At 36.3% G+C, this 9,764-nt stretch overlaps 1 pseudogene across 1 annotated transcript; it reads left to right on the top strand.

Moving 5' to 3' along the window:
- Window positions 1–354: 354 nt before the first annotated feature.
- LOC116556566 lies at window positions 355–1,213 on the top strand (annotated as a pseudogene). The gene has a single exon (XR_004271075.1). The product of XR_004271075.1 is annotated as a 40S ribosomal protein S4, X isoform-like (transcript).
- The last annotated feature ends 8,551 nt before the right edge of the window (window positions 1,214–9,764 follow it).

The raw sequence follows: 9,764 nt of genomic DNA, 5'->3' as shown, positions 1-9,764 counted from the left end.
ACCAAATTTTTGTTCAATAAAGGAATAAAGGGTATTTTTCCATCCTACCTCTTTAATGCTTACCTCAGTACTCATATATTACTAAAAAAAAAATCCTCAGTATTTTAGGGATGGGTTTTTTTTTTTACTTGTCACAATTCTAGAATCAATACAGCCAAAAAAAGAGTTTTCCAAGAATTAATAATCTCTTTTTAGTGATATCCTGGAGTTTTAAATTTGTTTTGGCACCTAAACAAAAAGACCAAGGCTCTGATATCCTCTGGACTGACCCATCCATACTATGCTTCTAAGAAGCTGATGGTTCTCTTCAGCTCATGCTAAAATGCTTACTTCCTTTTCTTGCTTAACACAGCCATGGCTTGTGGTCCCAAGAAGCATCTGAAGCGGGGGGTAGCAGCTCCAAAGCATTGGATGCTGGATAAATTGACCGGTATGTTTGCTCCTTGTCCATCCTCCGGTCCCAAGTTGAGAGAGTGTCACCCCCTCATCATTTTCCTAAGGAACAGACTTAAGTATGTCCTGACAGGAGATGAAGTAAAGAAGATTTGCATGCAGAAGTTCATTAAGATCAAGGGCAAGGTCCAAACTGATTTAACCTACCCTGCTGGATTCATGGATTTCATCAGCATTGACACAATGGGACAGAATTTCTATCTGACCTATGACACCAAGGGTCACTTTGCTGTACATTCTATTACACCTGAGGAGGCCAAGTACAAGTTGTGCAAAGTGAGAAAAATCTTTGTGGGCCCAAAAGGAATCCCTCATCTGGTGACTCATGATGCTCGTACCATCTGCTACCCTGATCCCCTCATCAAGGTGAATGATCCCATTCAGATTGATTTGGAGACTGGCAAGATTACTGATTTCATCAAGTTCAACACTGGTAACCCGTGTATGGTGACTGGAGGTGCTAGCCTGAGAAGAATTGGTGTGATCACCAACAGCGAGAGGCACCCTGGACCTTTTGACATGGTTCATGTGAAAGATGCCGATGGCAGCAGCTTGCCACCCGACTTTCCAACATTTTTGTTATTGGCACAGGCAACAAACCATGGTTTTCTCTTCCCCGAAGAAAGGGTATCTGCCTCACCATTGCTGAAGAGAAAGACAAAAGACTGGTGGTTAAACAGAACAGTGGGTGAAATGGTCCCTGGGTGACATGTTAAATCTTTGTACGTAATTAAAAATAATGTGGCATGAGTAAAAAAGTAAAATGCTTGCTTCTACTACAGAACAGTGAATTTGGAACACTTATGTTCAACTTTCAGTATACTATTACAATAAAATTTTTCAAATTTTAAACTATAAGCCTACCATAGCATGCACACTATGCATGCTTTTTTCTCTCTCTCCTCTGAAACATTTTCTCCTTTATTATCCCTGTATTATCCCATGCCAAGAGATGTTATGGAAATTAAAAAATGGTTGAGGAAGGAAGATTCTGTAAAAGGATCCACTTTCTATGATGAATGCGCTTAGAAGGTGGATTTTTATCACTCTCTCTTTGCCTGTCTTCCTGGAACCCAGCATACCTATTGTGTTAATTATTGCATATATTGCATTTATCAAATTATGTTGTATATTATATTTTCATTTATATTTACTTATGTTTCCTACCAGATTGTGAAATCCTAGAAATCTGAAGCAATTTTCATATGTATTTTTTTTGTCTGTCCTCCATGCTTTGTGCATAACATGTGCTCCGTCATTGTTTCATTGAATGGAACATGTTCTTGAACAAGTAAAATGGCACTTTTAACTTGCTTGGCTTATTTATCTGCAGTGTCTCATTCTAGGAAATCATTAGTAAAAGACCAGAGCTGATTCTATAGTGCTAATAAGAATATAATATATATGATGGTAGATGTGAAGAAATGCAGGTTTCAACTCAATGAGGAAAGTTCTTTCTTAACTCTGTTCACCAGTGGAATCGTTTCTCCGGAGGCAATAAATTCTTCAACACTGAAAGCATTACAGTAGGGAATGCTGGCCATCTTTGAATAAAGGAGGACTTCACTGATTTTGTGAAATGTGTCTGTGCTGTCTTCCACCAGTTAAATGGTAATTAAATACAAATAATGCAATAAACAAATTCAATCTCTTGTTGGATGTTTTCTTAAATATTCTGTCTAAACACATGATGCTATCTTTTGCATTTTTGAAGTAAAAGTTAAGAGAATTGTATTTTGATTTTACTTTCTGGTTTTTGTTTTGTTTTTTTGCACTCTTGTATATTCTTCAATGCCTGAAAGATGAAGAACACTAAGTTCATTTTATACATTGTAGAGCTCAGCCATCAAGAATATTTCAATATCCCCAAGAAAACTTGCATTCTTCAGATTCCAGAACTCAAGCTACACTGACTCAATTTTAAGAAATTAGGCTGGGCACGGTGGCTCACGCCTGTAATCCCAGCACTTTGGGAGGCCAAGGCTGGTGAATCCCTTGAGGTTGGGAGTTCGAGACCAACCTGGCCAACATGGTGAAGCCCTGTCTCTACTAAAAATGCAAAAATTAGCTGGGCATGGTGGCACATGCCTGTAATCCCAGCTATTCAGGAGGCTGAGGCAGGAGAATCACTTGAACTTAGCAGGTGGAGGTTGCAGTGAGCTGATATCATGCCACTGCACTTCCAGCCTGGGCAACAGAGTGAGACTCCATCTCAAAAAAAAAAAAAATTATTTACCTAATTTGGGTGTTAAATTACTGGTACTGAAATCTGTAGACCTATCTTTGTTAAAAAGTAGTAATCTGATAAAGTGGACTTTGAAGAAGGTGAGCTCTTGTTTTGAGAGTGAACTTGGTTACAGAAGTTGTGCTGAAGTTGAGGCTCAGACTGCTTCTAAAAGATAGGAAAGATGTTGATGGCTAGAGGGTATCAGAGAAGAATGTGTCATTTGTGAGTAATTTATTTTTGATTTGGAGCAAGGTCTTCATTACAGCTAGTGCTCGTCTTACGACCACAATTGGTTCCGACAGACCGGTCGTAACACGATTTGGTCGTAAGTTGAGTAGGCTATATGCACGTGGAGATGGTAGTGCTGCCGGAAGCTGGTCCGCACTGTCCTACGCCCAGCGGGGCAACGTTTGTGCTGCCAGACGCGGAGCAGTCGTGGCTAGCGATTGTGGTCGAAAAGTCGAATGGTCGTAAGTTGCATAGGTTGTAAGTCGATCAATACCTGTAGTTGATCACTGTACTTACTTTTGGTCTCCTGATGTCACTTTATTCTGTTGCCATTATCAAGAAGGTTTAATAGAAATTTAATATGAATATTGAAACACTAACATTACCAAATACAAGTCATAAGATATAAACAAGTAACTAAATATTTTTATTTAAAATTACCTTTCTTTTTCATTTCAGTTCTTTTCAAACATCTGGATAAGAGTAGGAATGTAATTTATTCACTAGGGCTATTCCTAGAATTCACATAATTCCAGTCTCATGAATTTTAAGTTATTCTTTTGCTAAATTTGTTTTTTTCAAATCTTCATTTGTTATTCTAGTATGGATTTTTGTTAACTATAAAATGTTTGCAAGTGTGAAATTAGCTGGGTGTGGTAGTGGGTGCCTGTAATCTCAGCTACCTGGGAGGCTGAAGCAGGAGAATCGCTTGAACCTGAGAGGCAGAGGTTGCAGTGAGCTGAGATTGTGCCACTGCACTCCAGCCTGGGTGACAGAGCAAGACTGTCTCAAAAAAAAAAAAAAATTGTAAGCTTGAAAGAGTGGTTACAACTTACAAATTACAAGATAGTCTGTTTACTTTCCCTCCCTAGGAGAACTGACATTCCAGACTTAACTGTTAAGTGGCTATGCAGGTAACAGGGAATTAAGAGTTAGATCTAGTCTAAGGTAATAGGGAAAATAGATCCTAGAGAGTAGATGTTTAAATATTCACATTCAAAAAATAAGAACCTGAGCCAGCCAAACAACTGTGAGGGGATATTTGTCTTACTAGCAATCAGTCTGAGACCCCTCATCATAAGTCATTGTCTTTTTAAAATCTTTACTAACTTCAGCTTTTCAATGTGCTATTAAAATTTTAAATGAATAACTTGTTTTAGTAACTTTTCAATCTCTTTTGAGATGCCTGGATAAAGTTGCATCTACTTTAAAACACAGAATTTTGAATGTATTTATTCAGCCATTTATTCATCAACAATGCTGAGCATCAATTTCCCTAGGCAAAATGATAAAAATGGCCATATTCTTCCATTTGGAAGACTCACAGATAAGTAGCTCTTATAATACAATGAGATAAGTGCTATCTGTAGACACATATAGAATGTATTTATAGATAAAATTAAGACTATAGTTGACTATAAAGAAAAATTCAAATTTTAAGGCATTTCACTTTGACAGAATATGTAACCAAAGACACATCACATAGAATTGACTTGAAACTCAAAGTACAGTCTTACTAATGAAGCCTGTGGCATATTTAGATAATTTTAAATTATAAATGTAATGTTATTTATTTTTAAAAGTCTGTTCACTCAGATATTTGTCTAAGGCTGATTTTTTCTTTCGTATCCATTGCTAATTATACATTTTAGTGAGATTATTACTGTGAAAATAAGAAAAAAAATGGCAAACAATTTTGAAAGATCATACATAAAGCTTTTAAAATGTATTTGGCCTATCGTGGTTTATGTTTAACTTGATTTTCTGTGCAGTTGAGTTTACAGAGGGATCTTTTCATCCCATGATTCTGTTTCCACTTTTTTAACAGACGTTTAAGTGAAGTGTTTAAGAAGTTTATGAGGCTACTTACAAAAATAGAATATTATAATTCAGAACAGTAACAGATCAAATAAAAGGCATACCCTAAACTCTATGTATTCTATTATTCAGCAGTGGACTTGATTAATAAAAAGGAATAGAATGCAATCATTTTAACTTTAATAAATAGCATCCTGTTAGAATTTTTGTCCAAGAACATTAATGAGTTTAGACCAATTTGAGGATAAAAAACAGGAAAATCCCTAGCAATAAATATGGTAATATAGAAACAAATCTTTTTTTATGGGTGGCATTGAGAAAGAAGCAAATGGCAAGAATTTATGTGGAGAACTAGGGACAGCTCAGAACTTCTACTAACTACAAAAGAAGGGTAGAAGGAGGGCCATATTTATGATCTCTTGAAGTTCTAAACACATCAAAAGGAGCTAGTTTTGAGGTGTTAAAAATGGCTGTCTTCTCCTCTCTCATATTAGTATTTTCTATCAGTCTTTACTTTTTTGAAATTCATAATGAAAATTACACATTTGTGATGAATAACTATAAACAAAATTATTTAAAAACAATCTACTTAAATCCATATTTACTTTAGCTCTGTCACTTGAAAAATTATTTTTCTCATTGTGCTATTTAAAATTATAATGCTTTCATCTGAAGAAAATGAAGCTGTTAAGATAGTACATGTGTATGCAGGTGGGTACATCAATCTCTGCAGATGCAACCAACTTCCTGTGGAAAAGGGATACAGCTTGTCTCGTCTCATAGGTCACAGGGAGCTTGTGATTCCTTTATATTAGAAGACTGGGGTAGGTCTAATGTTTAATGAGCACCAACAATATCCAAAGCACTGGGATAGCTGGTTTGTTACTTTTTACCAATTAATCTTCCTGATATTTCTGTCTTGGACCCCATCTACACATTGATCCTCTACTTGTTTATCAATGAACTCTTGCACTTCTCACAACAACCAATCCACACTCATTAGTCTTCTCAAACAGGACTCCGTTTTTTTCCCCATTCTTGATCTTTTCCAGGTAAATGCTGGTATCTCTTCTCTCACAGAGGAAAAGGGACTACATGAAAGGATTCTTCCTTAACCTTCTTATTGCCTTCTCTCAGCCTCAGAGTAAACTTGCTATGGTTATGCTTCATCTAATCCTAGATAACCTGTTCTTGGACTCCTCATCACTTAGTACAGCTCCTTTTCTGAGAATAGTGCTTTCACATTGGCTCTCAAACATTTTCAAGCTTCAAAAATCAGAAAAAATCCAAACCTTTGCCTTTCCTATGCCATACATATTTCTCAGGAGAGGGATTTGTATTTGCAGCTTTTATTCTTGCATGAATAGTTTTCTCCCCAACCTCCCAAACCTTTCCTTTGGTCTACTGCTGTGGTGCAACAGGCAGTTGCTTTACAAATAGCAAATCCAATGGACCAGTCTCAGCCTGTGCCTTGCTGCATCTTTGTCATACTTAACCTGACTGATTAAGCATTTGCTCTCATAATTCTGGGCATTTGATATAATGCTTCATCCCAGTTGCCTGTATTTCTTCTCCATACCCTTGACAATATTTATTCTTAGTTTCTTTGTGAGTTCTGTTTGCAAGTTGAATGTGGGGATCTTCAAGACTCTTTTTGTTTCACTGGGGTTATTACCCTTTATACATCTCCTGGGAGATTTTGTACACTCCCATAGTTGAATTACTGTTAACATCACCATTTATTTCTATTTTTACCCTTTTCCTTCCATATTCAACTTATATATTCAGAGATATACTAGATATGCCTACGTAGATATAGTTATAAATATGCAAATAAATATACAAATGGATAGATGTATGGATAAATATGGAGATATATCACTCAAGTTCAAAATTAAAGCATCATTTTTCTCCATTAATTTGTTCCTCATCATATAATCTTTATCATTTGATATGATGAAATATATATCCACCCTGTTTCTCATACCAGAAATCTGGGCATATTGGTTGAAGTTTCTATCTTTTGAGCCCATAACCACAATCCACCTTGTAGTACTAAATTTTCTGCAATTTTGTTCTCCCTTCTTCTTTAGTCTCACTATTATAATTCAGGTCATTATCAGCAATTTATAAAGGAAGAAAATAATAACATCCACCTCTTCTAAGTGAGGGACAGGTTTAATAAGACAATATGTGTTAAGAATTTAAATGCTATATGATTTACTACATAAAGGTTGACTATTAATAATATTCTAAACTTGTCATGCTTAAAGCACTTTATGTCCCAGCGGAACTATTAAATTTGACTATAAAATATTATGGAAACATTTAGTGATTTCAGGGACAGATTTACTGAGATACCAAAGGAGCAGAAACTTTATAATTCTTCATTTTTTTGACCCCCTTTCCTAGTCCTTATACCTATTTTTATATTAGGTATAAGGACTAGGAAAGGGGGTCAAAAAATTATTTTTATTTTAATTTTACATTATTGCTCTTGAAGAAGTCCCCTCCTGCAAATTGTGAAAACCTCGTGCCTCACAAAACTCACATTGTGCCTGAGTGTAGATATTGATCTAAAATCCTCTCTACATATGGTTCCGGGAATGTCGAAATTTATAGGCAGGCTGAGCTTTAAGCATAGCTAGGGAGGAAACTCCCAGTGTATCCAGGAATGCTTATCCAAATCATTTCCCAATATCTATGGTCCTATATGCCAGAGTGCTCTCAAACAAAATGCTCTGAGGTGGTTTTGCTGATCACTTAATACAGAACTCAAAACCCTCATTCCTCTCCCCCTTCTCTCACCTTATTCCAACTGTCCTAATTTTTTTTCTTTTGTTTAATCTTTGTTTTTCTTTTCTTTCCTTTTTTTTTTTTCTTTTTTGAGACAGGGTCTCACTTACTCTGTCACCCAGGCTGGAATGATTCAATCACAGCTCGCTAAAGCCTCAAACTCCTGGGCTCAAGTGACCCACTCATTTCAGTCTCCTGAGTAGCTGGGACAGATTACTGGTGTGCACCACCATGCTGAGCTAATTTTGCTGTGTATATATGAATATATATATATATACTTTATAGTATATTAAAAATATATAAAAATATCTATATAATATATATGCTATATATATGTACTATATATGCATTATAATAGAGTCTGAGTTTTGCAATGTTGCCCAGGGTGATCTTGAAGTTCTGGGCTCAAGCAATCTGCCCACCTCAGCCTCTCAAAGTGCTGGGATTACAGGCATGAGCCACTGTACCCAGCCTACCTAATTTTTTATTATTCACTAAGAATTAGCAGTTAAATTGCTGACTGAAATAGCCACTAAATACTTCTATGACAACTGTTTAATATGCAATGTAATTGTAACCATATAGGAAATATTTATTATCATTTACCAATACTGTATATAGAGTCGTCCCTCGGATATATGCGGGGAGATTAGTTCCAGAACCACCTTCATATACCCAGATCTGTTAATACTCAAGTCCTGCAATGGAGCTGGGAAAACCCCCTTATAGGAAAAGTCAGCCCTGGCTGTACACTGGTTTTGCAACCCACAAATACTGTTTATTTGTTTTCTTTTGTTTTGTTTGAGATGAACTTTCGCTCTTGGCGTCCACGCTGGAGTGCAATGGTGCCATCTCAGCTCACAGCAACCTCTGCCTCCCAGGTTCAAATATTCTCCTGCCTCAGCCTCCTGAATAGCTGGAATTACAGGTGCCTGTCACCACACCCGGCTAATTTTTGTATTTTTAGTAGAGATAGGGTTTCACCAAGTTGTCCAGGCTGGTCTTGAACTCCTGACCTCAGGTGATCTGCCCACCTCGGCCTCCCAAAGTGTTGGGATTACAGACATGAGCCACTGCACCCGGCTGATACTGTATTTTTGATCTGCATTTGGTTAAAAAAATCCACATATAAGTGGACCTGTGCAGTTCAAACCTGTGTTGTTCAAAGGCCAGCTGTGGTTCTACTCATTTTAATAGCTAAATTATTTTTCAGCTTGAAAACAAAATTGAGAAATTGTTATAAAAATGAAACTAAATTACTCCCTAAAATTTATGAAATATACTTTGAAAAATAAACCCAAGGCCGGGCGCGGTGGCTCATCCCTGTAATCCCAGCACTTTGGGAGGCCAAGGTGGGCGGATCACCTGAGGTCAGGAGTTCGAGACTAGCCTGACAACATGAAGAAACCCCGTCTCTACTAAAAATATAAAAAAATTAGCTGGGCATGGTGGCACATGCCTGTAATCCCAGCTACGTGGGAGGTGGAGGCAGGAGAATTGCTTGAACCTGGGAGGCAGAGGTTGCAGTGAGCCGAAATCACGCAATTGCACTCCACCCTGGGCAACAAGAGTAAAACTCTGCCTAAAAAAAAAAAAAAGAAAAAGAAACCCTACATCTCTGTATTATATTAAAAAACCAGATACATTTCAAACAGAAAGAAAAGTTGAATTTTATTTAACAGAATATCAATTTAAATACAGTTTTAATGGTTTAAACTGACTTTAATTGGAACAAATCTACTATACTTTATTGTCAGCATTGCCAAGGGTCACAATATTAAAAGCATGCATGCTTTAGTTAATTTCTCTCAAAATACCAAGAGTTGAACTTGTATTATTATATTTTTGACATTTGTTTTTGGCAAAAGCTCTTCAAATTTGTAAAAAAAAATTTGAAATAGAATTTTGGTAACTCACTTTGAAATAAAATTCATATGCATCTTTCAGATGGTATTGCCACAATCGTAAACCATGTTATCCAATTATAGTCTATAAAAGAATGTGATTAGATTGTGAAAGCAAATCGGTAATGCATATACTACATTTAAATCTTATAAGATCAAAAACTAAACTTAAAAACCCCCAAATCAGGAAGAGCAAGGAACACACAACTCTGTCACTGATATTTTAATTTACATTTAATTAGAAATGCAATAAGTTTTATTGTAGTCTGTCTTCCGAGAAGACATAAACAATAAAAGATGATACTTGTCATTGAATTTACATTGAGTAAAAAATAAAA

This window comes from Sapajus apella, unplaced genomic scaffold, assembly GCF_009761245.1.
Source record: "Sapajus apella isolate SASKATOON/1434 unplaced genomic scaffold, GSC_monkey_1.0 scaffold17, whole genome shotgun sequence".
Taxonomy (NCBI): Eukaryota; Metazoa; Chordata; class Mammalia; order Primates; family Cebidae; genus Sapajus; species Sapajus apella.
Note: the sequence above shows the minus strand (reverse complement) of the source record. Positions and strands in the feature narration are given on the sequence as shown.